Source organism: Phoenix dactylifera, chromosome 6 (assembly GCF_051530095.1).
Source record: "Phoenix dactylifera cultivar Ajwa chromosome 6, Ajwa_hap1_PhDact_Kaust_v1.1, whole genome shotgun sequence".
NCBI lineage: Eukaryota > Viridiplantae > Streptophyta > Magnoliopsida > Arecales > Arecaceae > Phoenix > Phoenix dactylifera.
The window spans coordinates 10,959,499-10,978,230 of NC_143195.1; positions in this window are offsets into that span (position 1 = coordinate 10,959,499).

Below are 18,732 nucleotides of genomic sequence, written 5' to 3' on the forward strand. Positions count from 1 at the left end.
CTGCGATAATAATGGCGCCATAGCCCTTGCTAAGGAGCCAAGGTCTCATCAGAAGTCCAAGCACATAGAGCGGCGCTTTCACCTCATACGCGAATACCTCGAGAAGAAATATGTCGAGGTGCAGAGAGTAGACTCCGCGGACAACGTGGCAGACCCGCTCACTAAGCTGTTAAATCAGCAGAAGACAGAAGCCCACCTTGAGACGATGGGACTTAGATATATGTCTGATTGGCTTTAGTGCAAGTGGGAGATTGTTAGATGTATGCCCTAGAAGCTGTTGCCCAGAGATGGTCACCCAAGAGGGGGGTGAATTGGGTGTTTTAAAACTTTTCGCCTAATTAAAAATAAAACACACAAATATATGCACTAAAGTAAAGAAGGAAGAATGAGAAAGGTCAATCGCAAACACAAGGTTTTATAGTGGTTCGGAGCTTCCACTGCTCCTACATCCACTCCCCAAATCACCTTTGGAAATTTCCACTATAATCCAAGATTACAGTACGGTAGTTTTGCGAGTTCACTACCTAACTCGTTGTTTTACACCGGGCTCACAACAAACCCTAACACCTCCAATTTCACTTAGGCTTGGGACGCCTTTCCCTTGTTCCAAGTCCCTTGACTGGAACAAGCACCACAATGAAAGAGTTTACACAGAAAAGAAAAGCTCTAGAAAAGCAAATATGGCAATGATGAACAATAGAACCCCGAAGAATCCTTTTGCCGTTGGAAGCATGGGAAATGGTGATTCTTCCGATGTGGATCGCGTAGATTTGAGTGTGAGCTTTGAATGCACGAGCGGAAGAGAGTGGTTGAGCTTGAAATCACTTGGGAAGCTTGAAAGCACCTGATTTCTTCACTTGAATGCACTCACTCCCTTGAACTTCTCTCTCTTGCTTCTCTCTTAAATGATCTAGCTTTTGGGTTGGTGAAAAGTTGTTTTGAAGCACTTAATGTTGGGAACCCGCCCATGCCGCTGATATTTCAAAAATTTTTCAGATGGCAGCGGAATCGGCATGCACGGGTTCGACGTTCATCGCATGAACGCTTGTTTCGAGACCTTTCGTAATTAGGTAAGAATTAAAGCTTTTAAAACAATAGGAAGATCAAATCTTCACCTTGCGCGGGTAGACGATCACCGCGAATCTGAATTCGTGGTTATGGGAGAGGGTTCGCTTGAAGCCGTTCAAACGTCCGGCCTCTACGGGTATCCACACGAAGTAGAGAACCGATCAAAGCTTTCTTGTCTTCCCGGGGTGCTAGCTCCCTTGCAAAGACTCCTTTGATGGCTGATCTCTTCTCTTTCTTTCAACTCTTGAAAGTGCTTGAGAGGAGGAAGAAGAAGGTTGAAGAAGAGGAAGAAGAAGAATCCCCACGCAGCCTTCTTTCTTTTCCTGCGTTGGAAGGAAGAAGGGAGGAAGAGGATGCCGCCAACCTTTGGCCTTGGTCTTCCTTGCTTGCGGCTGATCACAAGAAGAGAGGAGAGGGAGGCTCACGGCAAGGAGAAGGAGGAGTTCTTCTATACTTAGGGCGCCGGCCTCACACCTCCTTTTATAGCCATCTAGGGTTCCTACTAAGTAGGAGCCCTAGACATCTTTCCAAAGAGGGGGCGCCGGCCCCCTCTCTTGTGCCGCACCAATGGATCAAGGGGGAGGGGCTTGCGCCCCTCCCTCTTGGTAAACCCTAGTCCACATTAGGGTTTGCATTGCCCTAATGTGGTCAAGCCCTAATCCTATTAGGTTTAGCCCAAGGGTGAACCAATGGATCCAATCTAGGTAAGTCCTAATCCAATTAGAACTTGAATCAATTTTGACTCAATTGAACTCTTCAATCCTAATCCAATTAGGAGTCTTATTGATTCATTAGATTAATAATTAATTGTGACTTAAGAAACCCTAATCCATATTAGGATGTATTTAGTCCTAATCCAATTAGGATTAGATTTGAATCCGAAGTCCTAATCCAATTAGGATTCCTAGGAATCCTACTCCAAGTAGGAATCCGATTTAGATTCAAAATTCCTAATCTCATTAGGATTGGGGAATCCTATTCCAAGTAGGAATCCCAGTCCTAATCCAATTAGAACTCTAGGTATCCTACCCGAAGTAGGATTCTTGTTTCAAGTCCAATTAATTAATTCCTTTTTTTCTTCTTCAACTTCTTATCAATCAAATTGATTTCTTGTGATTCCTAATCACGATTTCAACCATCGGATCGGTCAATACTTCTAGTGTGTGTGACCCCATAGGTTCTATTCTGACTGGTAGTGAGATATATTGTGATCTCTATCACTATATCATTGAAAACTCCTTTCAATGGGTTGGAACGATTCCAACTCAACTCATTAGGGTTTATCGATCATCAAGATAATCCCTATGAGTCCCACCATCCACCAGTGACACCTAGCAGCATGTAGTGGCTACCCAGCAGAATAGAATGATGAACCTCTAGGTGCAGTTAACATGTGATACAGTCCTACTATCGTGGATCCCTACAGGACGGAGGTCATGGACAACTCGTCAAACCCCATCGTCTGTCATATGTCAAGATTTATTCGACTCGAGTTCGATAGTGAAAAACTCTTTCTCCACTATGTATACTGCCCCGGCCGAGGTCTTACGAACTCAGTCTTATAAATCACATAGGATCTCTCCTTATCTATCAAGGTCGATAGATTCCATATAGGTGCATACCCTACTCCTACAGTGAACTTACTGCAGCCAATCTACACTGCATGGACCCATATGGCTAGAGACCATGTATGTGTGCAGTCAAACTACAATAACCTCACTGTGAGTAGCCGAAGCACTGCAGGTCAAAGGACCAGTCACACTACTGCAACATCAAGCAAGTCACTGACGAGTGGATAGACATCCAAGTGACTTCTTGTATTGGTCACGCTCAGTACCCTTGTTCTCTAACAAGCACCTGCACTATCACTTCAGTGTCCCTACACTGTGGACTCAAGTCTCGTCCATCCAGAAGGAGAGTGATCTGTGCACTGATCGGATCGATCACCGTCCTCGTGATGATCCTTTGATCAGGAGCATTTAGAAATTAATCACCAATGATACATGGCTCAAATTCTCAACTCTTGAGAATATGTATCATCATCTTATTAATTTCTTGGACGATTCATAGACACATAAACAATATGAATGAAAAAGATGCCTTTTATTTATTCAATAATAAATAGTCAAGTACAAAATTATGTCCCTAGAATCAACAATGTGTCAGCCAAATTGGCTTCTAGGGCATACATCTAACAATCTCCCACTTGCACTAAAGCCAATTGGTCATATATCTTAGGCCCATCTTCTCAAGGTGGGCTTCAGTCTTTTGCTGACTCAGCTGCTTAGTGAAAGGGTCTGCCACGTTATCCGCGGAGTCTACTCTCTGCACCTCTACATATTTCTTCTCCACATAGTCGCGTATGAGGTGAAAGCGCCGCTCTATATGCTTAGACTTCTGATGAGACCTTGGCTCCTTACCAAGGGCTATGGCGCCATTGTTATCGCAGTAGAGTGTTATGGCATCTGATGTCATCACATCCAGCTCTGCAATGAATTTCTTGAACCAGAAGCCTTCCTTAGCAGCTTCAGAGGCGGCGATGTATTCGGCTTCCATAGTCGAATCAGCAATGATCGGTTGTTTAGAACTCTTCCAATTCACCGTACCACCATTGCACAAGAACACGTATCCAGATGTTGACTTCCTGTCATCGACATCAGTCATGAAGTCTGAATCTGTGTACCCTTCTACCTTTAACTCTGATGATCCTCGAAAAACCAAGAATAAATCTTTAGTTCTTCTCAAGTACTTAAGAATATTCTTCACAGCTGTCCAGTGTTCTTCACCTGGATTCGACTGATATCTGCTTGTGACACTCACAGCAAGAGCTATATCAGGTCGTGTACATAGCATGGCATACATGAGGCTTCCTATTGCCGATGCATAAGGAATCTTGCTCATGCGTTGAATCTCCTCAGGTGTGTTGGGGCACATCTTCTTGGAGAGATGAATTCCATGCCTTAGGGGTAAAAGACCCCTCTTGGAGTTTTCCATGCTGAACCTCTTCAGCACCTCCTCTATGTACATTTTCTGTGACAGGCCAAGCATCCTTTTAGATCTATCTCTATAGACCTTTATTTCCAAAATATAGGATGCTTCCCCAAGGTCTTTCATGGAGAATTCTTTTGACAACCAGACCTTGACCGAGGTTAGCATGGGAATATCATTCCCAATCAGGAGAATGTCATCTACGTACAGTACAAGAAAAACGACAGCACTCCCACTAACCTTTTTATAAACACATGGTTCCTCCTCGTTTTTGATGAAATCAAACGTTTTGATTGTATCATCGAAACGAGTGTTCCAACTCCGAGATGCTTGCTTTAGTCCATAGATGGACCTTTGCAGCTTGCAGACCTTGTGATCTCCATCACTGGAAGTAAAACCCAAAGGCTGTTCCATATAGATATCTTCATCAAGATATCCATTCAGGAAAGCAGTTTTCACATCCATCTGCCAGATTTCATAATCATGAAATGCTGCAATGGCAAGCAATGTTCGGATGGATTTTAGCATGGCTACAGGTGAAAAGGTCTCCTGATAGTCAATGCCTTCGCGCTGACTATACCCTTTCGCCACAAGCCTTGCCTTATAGGTCTCTACCTCTCCATCCAAACCTATCTTCCTTTTGTAGATCCATTTGCATCCAATAGGTACAATACCTTCTGGTGGATCTACTAAGGTCCAGACTTGGTTGGAATGCATGGAGTCTATCTCTGACTTCATAGCTTCCAGCCATTTCTCGGAATCGATATCAGATATCGCCTCGTTGTAGGTTTTGGGATCCTGTATGTGATCCCTATCCCCCACTAGGAACATTTCCTCTGTATCCTCTTCTAGTATACCTAAGTATCTATCGGGAGGATGGGAGACCCTACTAGATCTACGAGGTGGTTGAGGGACATCGTGTACTGGCTCCTTATGAATAGGTTCTATAGGATCCATGACTCGTTGCTTTTCAGAGACTTTCTCTTCAAGCTCAATTTTCCTCCCACTGCCTCTATCAAGGATAAACTGATTTTCCAAGAAGATGGCATGACGGCTCACAAACACATTGTGATCCTCTGAGACGTAAAAATTGTATCCTAATGACTCTTTAGGATATCCTATAAAACGAGCACTTATGGTCCTAGCCTCTAACTTGTTCGCCTGTAGTCGCTTGACGTGGGCCGGACATCCCCAAATCTTGAGATGACCCAGACTTGGTTTCTTACCATGCCATATCTCATATGGTGTGGTAGGAACGGATTTAGAGGGAACTCTATTCAATAAATAAATCGCTGTGAGTAAGGCATCTCCCCAAAGAAACATAGGTAAATCAGTGAAGCTCATCATGGACCTGACCATATCCAATAGGGTCCGATTTCTCCTCTCTGACACCCCGTTGAGTTGAGGTGTACCCGGAGGTGTCCATTGTGAGACTATGCCGTTTTCTTTGAGATAGTCCCGGAATTCTCCACTAAGGTATTCTCCTCCTCGATCTGATCAAAGAGCCTTAAGAGGTTTTCCAGTTTGTTTTTCTACTTCATTCTTGAACTCTTTGAACTTTTCAAAGGATTCAGACTTGTGTCTCATAAGATACACATACCCATACCGTGAATAATCATCGGTAAAGGTAATGAAGTAAGAATAACGTCCCCTGGCTAGCACATCGAATGGGCCACATACATCTGTATGTACTAGGGTAAGTATTTCAGTGGTCCTCTCCCCATGTCCTACAAAGGGTAGTCTGGCCATCTTTCCTTGAAGACAGGACTCGCAAACTGGATATGACTCGGAAGTCAATGAGCCTAAGAGCCCATCTTTATCCATTTTGTTCATTCTATCTTCTCCAATATGGCCAAGTCTGAGGTGCCACAAATATCTTTGGTTTATCTCATCTCTGGATCTTTTGGATCCTTTGGCACTCACATCTTGCTCGGTAACATTCACAGATACATCCATATGTAAATGGTAGAGACTGTCAATCATAAAACCACGTGCAACTATTTTATTTCTCAAATAAATAGAACAGCAGTCTTTGTCAAATGTAAAAACATGACCTTCCTGTGCTAGACATGAAACAGAAATCAAATTTCTGCTAGCAACAGGTACATAATAGCAGTCTCTAAGTATTAAACTAAATCCAGACGGTAGTCGCAGATGGTAGGTGCCCACAGCCACAGCAGCAACTTTTGCCCCGTTGCCAACCCGAAGGGTTACCGCACCTTCCGCCAGCCTTCTACTTTCCTTTAGACCCTGCATGGTAGTGCACAAATGAGCACTAGAACCAGAATCTATAACCCAACTAGAAGTAGAAGAAACCGTTAGATTAGTTTCAATAATGAGCAAGTCTATACCTTCTGAAGGTGTGTCACCTTTCTTGTTCTTCAGGCTCTCGAGGTATGAAGGACAGTTTTTCTTCCAGTGGCCTTCGACATTGCAGTGGAAACATTTTCCTTTGTCGTTAGCCCTTTTCTTTTGAACTTCCTTCTTTGGCTTCTTGTCTTTCTTCTGCTTCTTTGCAGGCTTCTTTTTCTTCCAAGTAGACTTTCTCTTGGAACCAGAAGTCAACTCAGCAGCGAGGACATTACCCCTTGAAACTTTCAAGGCTCCCTCAGCAGTTACCAACATGTTGATTAGTTCAGTCTTAGTGCATTCAATCTTATTCATGTGGTAGTTTACTATAAACTGACCAAATGAATCAGGAAGTGACTGTAGGATCAAATCCACTTGCAATTCCTTGTGCATGTCCATACCGAGCTTCTCAAGCTCCTCTAGGTCCTTGATCATGGTCAGACCGTGATCATGAACAGACTGCCCTTCGCGCATCTTCGCTTTGAAAAGCCTCTTGGACACTTCAAAACGAGCTGTGCGACTCTGCTCACCATACAACTCTTGTAGGTGTGCCAGTATGTCCCTAGCAGTCTTTATATTTTCATGCTGGCATTGGAGTTCATTAGACATAGATGCCATCATATAGCATTTTACTCTAATGTCATCGTCCAACCACTTTTTATGCATCTCACGCTGAACATCAGTGGGACGTGCTGGTAATGTGGGGATATCTGAATCGAGTATATAACCTATCTTCTCACAGTCCAAAACTATTTTGAGATTTCTAAGCCAGTCCTTGTAATTGGTTCCGGTCAGTCGGTTGGTCTCAAGAATACGGGTCAAAGGGTTTGAAGCCGACATTGTATCTGCAGAGAGTAAAGATTCTAGTTAGACTCTTGTACTTGATCCTAATCTGTCCTAAGGTCTTTTAGAACAAATATGACTCCCACTATTTTCTCGAATTCCTCACACTCCCCTGGTAGGAAAACGAAAATCCCACACGACTAGGGTTTCTAGTGGGTACTGCGGTCCCATCAATTTACATGCCACCTCACCTAACAGTTATTGGTGACACATAGATGGATGAGTGTACAACTCTTGTACAATGCTTCTCAAGCATGTTGCAGTGCAACTTGGTCTCTAAGCCATGAAGACCTCACCTAACAGTTATTGGTCCCATTTCTTAGTTAAGTCAGACCCACTGTATAACCGTAGGAATAAAGTCGTCATTGGGTCCTCACCTAACAGTTATTGGTGCCCAACCCCACCTTTACCCTACAACATCTCATGTCTATAGAGAGGTCCAGCCCCCCAATGCAACTTGACCACTGTATCCAGCCGAGACAAGTCAACATCAGAAAGGCCTTAGCAGCTCTACTACAGTGGAAGACCTATTGACTTAATATTGGTTAATCAGGTCTTAGTGTTTGCAACTTGAGCCTTTCATAAGAGGTAATCGAACAATTGGCCAGGTAAGCAGGTGGGAGGCTCCCCTTACTCAGAGAGTAAGGTCCTAATTAAGTAACCACCTTTCATGCTTTCCTAGACACCAATTAGATCAATTAATCTAATATGACTTGCTCATGTCGGTTCACTCTCGACTTGATTGAGGAGGTTTTGATTTAGGTCTCAATTGGGTTTGCTACATCACATGTAGACCTATCTACCCGACTCTCATTCACATCACATGCAAACGGCGCATTGCAGGCAGTTATAATCGCGGCAATAATTAAAGCTAAACTTTAACTAGGTGATGATCATGGATTCTAATTAGGTCGTATTACAAGCACATGCACATCAATTGATCAAGTGGTCTTCAACTCTTGAATTGGTTCCAAGCCTCCTTGATTCGATCCTTGATCAACCCTTGATCCCATCGCCATCAACCGCTTGGATCACCTTTCATCTCATGCCTTTGCTTCAACTTGATCGTTGATGTACATCACATCACAGAAATACAACCAGATGTAAAATAAAAATAAAAATAATTTACATCTCCTTTTAGGAGGCACGCAGGCCTCTCAAAACATCAAATAAGATGCATGCAAGCATCTGAAAAATTACATGACATCGCAGATCACATCGCAGGTCATTACATTTGATACCAAAAGGGGTTGAATCCTATGATCATCACCGTATGCTACAATTATAATTTTCAGATCTGAAACTTAACTGATTATATCATGACATAGGTCGCTGATCATGCTAATCATGATTCTAAACTTTGTAATCCCATTAACAATGCAATTAGAATCATCTTTTTATCACATAAAAATCAGCATGTAAAAAAAAAAAATCAGCACCCCTGAAAAATCTGCATGCAGAATTTTCAGCATGCATGATCAATCAATTTTCAGATCTAATAAGCCTTTAGTTATTTAATTCTTACCTTAATCTACGAAGCCTAGGCTCTGATACCACTGTTGGGAACCCGCCCATGCCGCTGATATTTCAAAAATTTTTCAGATGGCAGCGGAATCGGCATGCACGGGTTCGACGTTCATCGCATGAACGCTTGTTTCGAGACCTTTCGTAATTAGGTAAGAATTAAAGCTTTTAAAACAATAGGAAGATCAAATCTTCACCTTGCGCGGGTAGACGATCACCGCGAATCTGAATTTGTGGTTATGGGAGAGGGTTCGCTTGAAGCCGTTCAAACGTCCGGCCTCTACGGGTATCCACACGAAGTAGAGAACCGATCAAAGCTTTCTTGTCTTCCAGGGGTGCTAGCTCCCTTGCAAAGACTCCTTTGATGGCTGATCTCTTCTCTTTCTTTCAACTCTTGAAAGTGCTTGAGAGGAGGAAGAAGAAGGTTGAAGAAGAGGAAGAAGAAGAATCCCCACGCAGCCTTCTTTCTTTTCCTGCGTTGGAAGGAAGAAGGGAGGAAGAGGATGCCGCCAACCTTTGGCCTTGGTCTTCCTTGCTTGCGGCTGATCACAAGAAGAGAGGAGAGGGAGGCTCACGGCAAGGAGAAGGAGGAGTTCTTCTATACTTAGGGCGCCGGCCTCACACCTCCTTTTATAGCCATCTAGGGTTCCTACTAAGTAGGAGCCCTAGACATCTTTCCAAAGAGGGGGCGCCGGCCCCCTCTCTTGTGCCGCACCAATGGATCAAGGGGGAGGGGCTTGCGCCCCTCCCTCTTGGTAAACCCTAGTCCACATTAGGGTTTGCATTGCCCTAATGTGGTCAAGCCCTAATCCTATTAGGTTTAGCCCAAGGGTGAACCAATGGATCCAATCTAGGTAAGTCCTAATCCAATTAGAACTTGAATCAATTTTGACTCAATTGAACTCTTCAATCCTAATCCAATTAGGAGTCTTATTGATTCATTAGATTAATAATTAATTGTGACTTAAGAAACCCTAATCCATATTAGGATGTATTTAGTCCTAATCTAATTAGGATTAGATTTGAATCCGAAGTCCTAATCCAATTAGGATTCCTAGGAATCCTACTCCAAGTAGGAATCCGATTTAGATTCAAAATTCCTAATCTCATTAGGATTGGGGAATCCTATTCCAAGTAGGAATCCCAGTCCTAATCCAATTAGAACTCTAGGTATCCTACCCGAAGTAGGATTCTTGTTTCAAGTCCAATTAATTAATTCCTTTTTTTCTTCTTCAACTTCTTATCAATCAAATTGATTTCTTGTGATTCCTAATCACGATTTCAACCATCGGATCGGTCAATACTTCTAGTGTGTGTGACCCCATAGGTTCTATTCTGACTGGTAGTGAGATATATTGTGATCTCTATCACTATATCATTGAAAACTCCTTTCAATGGGTTGGAACGATTCCAACTCAACTCATTAGGGTTTATCGATCATCAAGATAATCCCTATGAGTCCCACCATCCACCAGTGACACCTAGCAGCATGTAGTGGCTACCCAGCAGAATAGAATGATGAACCTCTAGGTGCAGTTAACATGTGATACAGTCCTACTATCGTGGATCCCTACAGGACGGAGGTCATGGACAACTCGTCAAACCCCATCGTCTGTCATATGTCAAGATTTATTCGACTCGAGTTCGATAGTGAAAAACTCTTTCTCCACTGTGTATACTGCCCCGGCCGAGGTCTTACGAACTCAGTCTTATAAATCACATAGGATCTCTCCTTATCTATCAAGGTCGATAGATTCCATATAGGTGCATACCCTACTCCTATAGTGAACTTACTGCAGCCAATCTACACTGCATGGACCCATATGGCTAGAGACCATGTATGTGTGCAGTCAAACTACAATAACCTCACTGTGAGTAGCCGAAGCACTGCAGGTCAAAGGACCAGTCACACTACTGCAACATCAAGCAAGTCACTGACGAGTGGATAGACATCCAAGTGACTTCTTGTATTGGTCACGCTCAGTACCCTTGTTCTCTAACAAGCACCTGCACTATCACTTCAGTGTCCCTACACTGTGGACTCAAGTCTCGTCCATCCAGAAGGAGAGTGATCTGTGCACTGATCGGATCGATCACCGTCCTCGTGATGATCCTTTGATCAGGAGCATTTAGAAATTAATCACCAATGATACATGGCTCAAATTCTCAACTCTTGAGAATATGTATCATCATCTTATTAATTTCTTGGACGATTCATAGACACATAAACAATATGAATGAAAAAGATGCCTTTTATTTATTCAATAATAAATAGTCAAGTACAAAATTATGTCCCTAGAATCAACAATGTGTCAGCCAAATTGGCTTCTAGGGCATACATCTAACACTTAAGAGCTCCCTTTTATAGCCCAAAAAGCAAATATAGTCGTTAGAGATAAAGTAAAAGAGATTTGAAATTCAAACCAAACCTGTAAAAGTTGTCAGTCGCGTCCCAGGCGTTCCGGGGACGTCTCCACTTCAACGAGAGACGTCTCGGCTACAAGATTTTACTTTTTACGTTGTCTGGGGTCGACTCGGCACTTTACGAGGACGACTCTGCTTGTTTGCACTTTTTGAATGGGGACGACTCCGCTGTCTCGGGGTCGACTCCGCTTCTTTATCTCCGAAAAACATGTCCTCTGGAATTCCCTGAGAGAGCCGACTCCGCTCTTTCAGGGGACGTCTCCGCTGCCTTATCACCGAAAAAATCATTCTCTGGAAAACCCTGAGAGAGCCGTCTCCGCTATCTTGGGGACGACTCGGGAAGTCTCCTTTTTACTTGTGGGGACGACTCTGCTTGCGGTGGGGACGTCTCGCGCATATCTCTTGAAAACTGCCTTTCTGCCGCCACTGAGAGAGTCGACTCCGCTACTGAGAGAGTCGACTCCGCTATCGTGGGGACGACTCGGCAGGTGCCGGGTGAAAGAGTAGATGCCCTACAAGCCAATTGCAATATGTATTGCGAAGGGTTTTTCTTTTGATTTGTCCAAATCATGTACATGACATTTAAATATGAATAAAGGCATTATATTTTATCATATGCTGTTGATTATATTTATGATAAACTCCTTAGATTAGGGCAATGGTTTTAAGACTATGATGAGATCATACTAGTGAGACTTAAAATCCTAAAATTCTAATCTTAAATATTCCCAGTCATTGGTACATTGAGTCGGGGATCAATGATTACCGGAAAGACTGGCATGTCTTATGTATGCTCGATGCAGAGGATGATTGATCTCACAATTATTTGTGTAGAGACACTAATACAAAGATATGGGTGCTCATTAGAAGAATGAGTTCACTGAATTGACCTACAAAGAGAAATCTTATGAAGTCTTACTTACATGTCAAAAGATGATTCTCTTAGTGGGAGTTGTGCAACTGATCCTTTGACCTGAGATCACCATGGTATCTTGTGCACATGAACCTATGTTTTGGTTTACACTCATTCATGACAATAAGTTATGTACGAGGTCTTCTGGATATGGTGGATTGTGTACGAAGATTATGAGTAGGTCAACAAGGAATTAATCACTTCTAGTAAGAGAAGATAGCATCCTATTTATTCTAATCATATGATAATTCAGGAAGCCTTTGATCAAAGCAGAATGAAAATTAGAAAGAGTTTCTAATGTTTCATTATTTGAATTATCATTAAAAGATTGAGAAAAATATGAATATGAAATTGAGTTTGACATATATTCATACTCATATACATATTTGGGATGCAGTTTGATTAAAGGATTGAATTGCATGGTAACTTGCCACTGAAGGGTATTTTTGGTATTTCCACCAAATTCCATATTTTTCGGGTAGACATGACACGTTGCTAGACGTCAATCTTGTCTTATAGGTTTGATCGAACTAAAGAGTTTAATTCGATCACCAATTAGAAAGGATTCTAATTGTTAAGTTCGGGTTCGCGCAGTTTGGACTTAAATCGATTAGAAGAGTTCTAATCAAGTTGGGTCAACTCGCACTCACACCTATTGCTGGCTAAGTATGGAACCCAATGGGTCACACACAAGAAAACTTATCAAGGGTCTAATTGGATTAGATCATGTTTGCAAGATAAACATCCTAGCAGGTGTTGCAAACCTTAGCTCCTGATTCGAACTGGATTCAAATCTGATTCGAATTGAATTCGAATCTGATTCTTAATTGATCTAATTTGATTTGATCATATTCTAATATGGGTTAGCCAAGAGTTGGCTCCTAATTGGCTTGGTTTGAGTCTAATTGGATTAGATTTGATAAATCATTCATTTTTGACCGTTGGATCAACATTTGGATGAAGAGATGGATCAAATGGATGGCACCATGAATTGGAGCCATTGGATTTTCATCATAGGATGATGGGAGATCATGATGACGTGATGGATATCATTGGGAGGCGTGGAGATGAAAAATAGGTGAAGGAAAGAGAGAGAATACGTGAAGATTAAATGGATAAGGATGAACCATTTATTTGATCTTATCCATTCTCTCTCTTCTCTCTTCATCACGCCTAAGGGATATATGGCGCCTTCTTTCATGGCCTTTGGATCATCATCAACCCTTGATGAATGGATAAGGTTGGTTCCTATTTTTCTTGCATGAGAAGAAGTGAAAAAAGGGAAGAGTACGGCGCATTTTCATGAAGAGGTGCTTAGGGAATCAAGCGCCACATCATAAGCGCTTGATCTTATCATAACCACTTTTGATACGCCTCTCCCTATTTTTGTGGCGCCTTCTCTCCTCTTATCACGCCCCATCTGAAGGATGTGTGGATGGGATGCATCCTTTGGTGATGCATCCCCACGCCATCTATAAATAGGAATGCTCCCGGTGTTTTCTAATCATCGAAAATCAATCCAACTCTCTCTCTCTCATATCCCTTCTTTCTTACATTAGTTTCTTTCTTTCTAACATTGCTTCTAGTGTGTCCTAAGCCAAGACAAGGTGGTCTTCCTTAGGACAAAAGGATTAGAAGTGATTTTAGAAGGCTAAAGAAAAATAGAAAGGAAGGAAAGCAAGCCATTAGAGTTCTTTAGAAGAATTCTGCATTAAGGATCAAAAGTCTTTGGAGCTAAAGTCTTGATCAAGTTTTCGTGTGGATCACCATTGGAGGGCGGACACTTGGACGCCTCGTGGAGATTGTACACTTTGGATTAGCGTTTGAGGTATTCTACTAATTCTGTATTTATTTTATATTATTTGATTGTAATCATTAAGGTGATCTAGGCTTAAAAGGGTTTCATGCATAGGGACTTTATTAAGAAAATTTTAAAATCCCTAGCTTCCGCTGCCCATTATGACATGCTAGAACCCTACAGTGGTATCAGAGCTATCCTTAATTGGTTCAATCAAATAATAATGCATGATGTATGATTATTACTTTACTATGAGATAGTAATGTCATATGCTTAATGAAATGCTGAAATATATGATTCATATATGATATGATATGTAATAAAATGTCATGATATGAAATTTTCCATATAAAAATATGTTGAAGCATGTTAATTAGTTGCTTATGATTTATACATGCTATGAGATAGCTATGATGCATGATAACTTATTTTAGATATGTTAAATATATGTTACAATTAAAGAATGTGCTAGAGACTAGTAAGCCCTCAATAAAAATTATATTAAGTCATAGTGTTAAAAAATTTTGAGCTAACCCATTCTAGAACAATTAATCTAATTGGTGTCAAAGGAAAGCACTAAAGGTGGTTACTTAATTAGGACCTTACTCTTTGAGTAAGGGGAGCCTCCCACCTGCTTACCTGGCCAATTGTTTGATTGTCTATTATGGAGAAGCTTAATATTGATATAACACTATTGATAGCCTTCCTTCATGCCTCGATATTATTATGTCAAGATCCATGCTAGTTTGTTGTGCTAACACAAAACTTGCAATGGGGACTGATGTTATACTGTCTTGGTGCATTAAGATGCTTATGGCATATTTTAATATATTGCCTTGTTGTGTAACCACAAGGGCAATATTATTCGAATATGACTATATGGAAATGAAGGGTTTGACTTAACTAAAATATTATTATTTGTTGTGCTAACACAAGGCAATAAGTATTTTAAGAGGACAAGATAAAGTTGAGAATTGCATGAGATGCAATTGGAAAGAGTTTTCTACCTTTGAACTCATAAGAGTTTGTTGTGTAAACACAAGGCTTTTTATGATGAATTAGGATCTCAACCCTACTAAGAAAAATTATATTTTCACGTTTATCATAGGAGAGGGCTATGATATTCGATAAAAATAGTAGGAGACAAATTAGATTAAAGTCCTTATCTAGTTGCAAACATGTCATATCATGATTGGTCTGCTTATATTAGTTATGTTCTTGCATATGTAGAATTATTAAATGGCTTCACTTTCACTAAGAGGCATCTTAGATGCCAACAAGTTGACCGGACCAAATTATGTGGACTGGTTGAGGAATTTAAAGATAGTACTCACTCAGGAGAAAATTTCCTATATACTTGAAACCCCTGATCTTGGAGATCTAGGGGATGATGCTACAGAAGAGGAGGTTGCCACACATAAGATGTGGAAAAATGACAGTTTGACTGTCAAATGTATCATACTTGCCTCTATGAGTAATGAATTACAGAGGCAACATGAAGGCATGGACACTCAATCCATACTTCTCAATCTAAAAGAGTTGTATAGAGAACAAAGCAGGACTGCTAGGTATGAGATATCTAAGCAGTTGTTCCGTGCTAGAATGAATAAAGGAACTCCAGTGCAAAACCATGTTCTTATGGTTATAGACTTAATCACTAGATTAAGTCAATTAGGTTTTGCTATGGATAGTGAGCTCAGTCAGGATTTGATCCTGCAATCACTACCTGATTCATTCTCTCAGTTTGTTGTGAACTTTCACATGAACAAGCTGAACACCTCCCTGCCCGAGCTGTTAAATATACTCAAAATAGCTGAAGGCCATATTAAGAAGGATAAAGGTCCACTCCTTCTTATAGATGGCACCTCTAAGAGAAAATCGGGCAATAAGGGTTCTAAGAAACGATTGAACCCTAAGAGTAGCATCAAAAAGAAAAAAGGAAAGAAAAACTCCGGATCAAGTACCTGTTTTCATTGCGGCAAAGCTGGCCACTGGAAAAGGAATTGCAAGAGTTTTCTTGCAAGTATGAAGACCGATGCAAGAGTTGCATCAAAAGGTATGTTTATGTTACATGCCAACTTGTCATTAAGTTCTTCAAATTCAAATTCATGGGTATTGGATACCGGCTGTGGTTTTCACATTTGCAAATCTTTGCATGGACTACAGAAAATTAAAATTTTGAAGAAAGGTGACTTCGAGCTGTATGGCGCTGGAGGAGAGTCCATCCAGGCTGAAGCTGTTGGAACCTACAACTTGGAGTTACCTTCGGGAGAGCTCCTACAATTAGAAGATTGTTATTATATGCTCAAAATTATTAGAAATGTAATTTCCATTCCTTTGTTGTTAAAGAAAGGATTTGAAATTAATGGAAAGGGCAATGGTTGCTCTATTTATTTTTCTAATAAGCATCTTTGCAATGGCATTATGGAAAATGGTCTTCTTGTTTTATTACTTAATGACAATGTCTTTCATATTAATAAAAGCAATAAAAGAAAGAGAGAGGAAGTAAATAACACCCTTCTTTGGCATTGCCGACTTGGTCACATAAGTGAATCAAGAATCAACAAGTTATACAAAGAAGAGTTCTTTGATCCTTATGATTATGAATCATTAGGAACTTGTGAATCTTGTCTTATGGGTAAAATGACTAAGTCTCCATTCACTGGACATGGAGAAAGGGCAAGTGAGTTATTAGGACTTATACACACAGATGTATGTGGTCCTATGACTACTCCAGCTAGAGGTGGATACTCTTACTTCATCACATTCACTGATGATTTATCAAGGTTCGGATATGTGTATCTTATGAAACATAAATCCGAAGCTTTTGATAAGTTTAAAGAGTATCAAAGTATGGTTGAAAAACAAACCGGAAAGTGTATTAAAATCCTTCGATCTGATCGAGGAGGTGAATACCTTTCTAGTGAGTTTTTAAATCATCTTAAAGAAAAGGGCATTCTCTCTGAATGGACACCTCCGTATACGCCACAATTAAATGGTGTAGCTGAACGGAGGAATCGTACTTTATTAGATATGGTACGGTCCATGATGTGCTTTCCTGATCTTCCTATTTCCTTCTGGGGTTTTGCCCTAGAGACTGCTGCACTAATATTAAACAGGGTACCTTCTAAGTCTGTACCTAGCACTCCATATGAGATATGGAGAGGAAAGAAGCCTAATCTTAAGTATCTTAAGATATGGGGTTGTCAAGCTTATGTCAAAAGAAATTTTGGACACAAGCTAAGTGCTAGATCAGATAAATATATTTTTGTAGGTTATCCTAAAGATAGTATAGGATACATCTTCTATCATCCTACCGAACAAAAAGTTTTTGTAGGTAGGCATGCCATTTTCTTAGAAAAAGAGTTTATCTTAGAAAAGGGCAAGGATAGAAAAATAGAACTTGAAGAAGTTCAAAACCTACAAATAGAAACACAAGAAATTCTTCAACCAGATGTACCCATTGATGAGGTACAACCACAACACACATCTCCTCTCCGAAGGACAGATAGAGTGCGAAGAGCACCTGAGAGGTATGGGTTCATCATTGAGAATGATGAAGCCCACATTGTTCAGAATAATGATCCTCTGACCTATTCGGAAGCTGTCATGAGTAATGACTCTGACAAATGGCTAGAAGCCATGAAATCCAAAATAGATTCTATGTATACCAATCAAGTATGGACTTTGGTTGATGCACCAGAGGGTGTAAACCCTATAGGTTGCAAATGGGTCTATAAGAAAAAGATTGGAGCAGATGGCCAAGTAGAAACCTACAAGGCTAGATTGGTGGCAAAAGGTTTCAGGCAAAAGCAAGGAATTGACTATGATGAAACTTTTTCGCCAGTAGCTATGCTCAAATCTATTCGGATTTTGCTTGCAATAGCTGCATACTATGATTATGAAATCTGGCAGATGGATGTCAAAACCGCCTTCCTTAATGGTTATCTTGAGGAAGAGGTTTACATGACACAGCCAGAAGGATTTGTCTCAAGTAAGAGAGCAAATCAAGTATGCAAGCTTAAGAGATCCATTTATGGATTAAAGCAAGCATCGAGGAGTTGGAACATCCGTTTTGATACAACAGTCAAAGAGTTTGGTTTTATCAAAAATGTGGATGAACCATGTGTGTACAAGAAGACTAGTGGGAGTGCCATTGTCTTCTTAATATTGTATGTAGATGACATACTGATCATTGGAAATGATATTCCAATGTTACAATCGGTCAAGACTTGGCTGTCAAATAGCTTTTCCATGAAAGACTTGGGAGAAGCATCCTATATACTTGGTATAAAGATCTATAGGGATAGATCTAAAAGGATGCTAGGCTTGTCCCAGTCTAGGTACATAGATAATGTGCTGAAAAGATTCAGCATGGAAGAAAGTAAAAGAGGTTATTTGCCTATGAGTCATGGCATACGTCTCTCTAAGAAGATGTCTCCTAAGACATCTGAAGAGAGGAATAGAATGAATTCTATTCCCTATGCTTCGGCAATAGGATCGATTATGTATGCTATGCTATGTACTAGGCCTGATGTTGCTTATGCCTTAGGCATAACAAGTAGATTTCAGGCTGATCCAGGAGAGGATCATTGGATAGCTGTGAAAAATATTCTTAAGTACTTGAGAAGGACTAAAGATATTTTTCTAGTTTATGGAGGATCTGAGTTGAAACTAGAAGGATTTTCTGATTCTAGTTTTCAATCAGATCCAGATGATAGCAAGTCCACTTCAGGGTATGTCTTTACCCTAAATGGTGGTGCAGTGAGCTGGAAGAGTTCCAAACAGCAAACTGTAGCTGACTCAACTACTGAGGCAGAATACA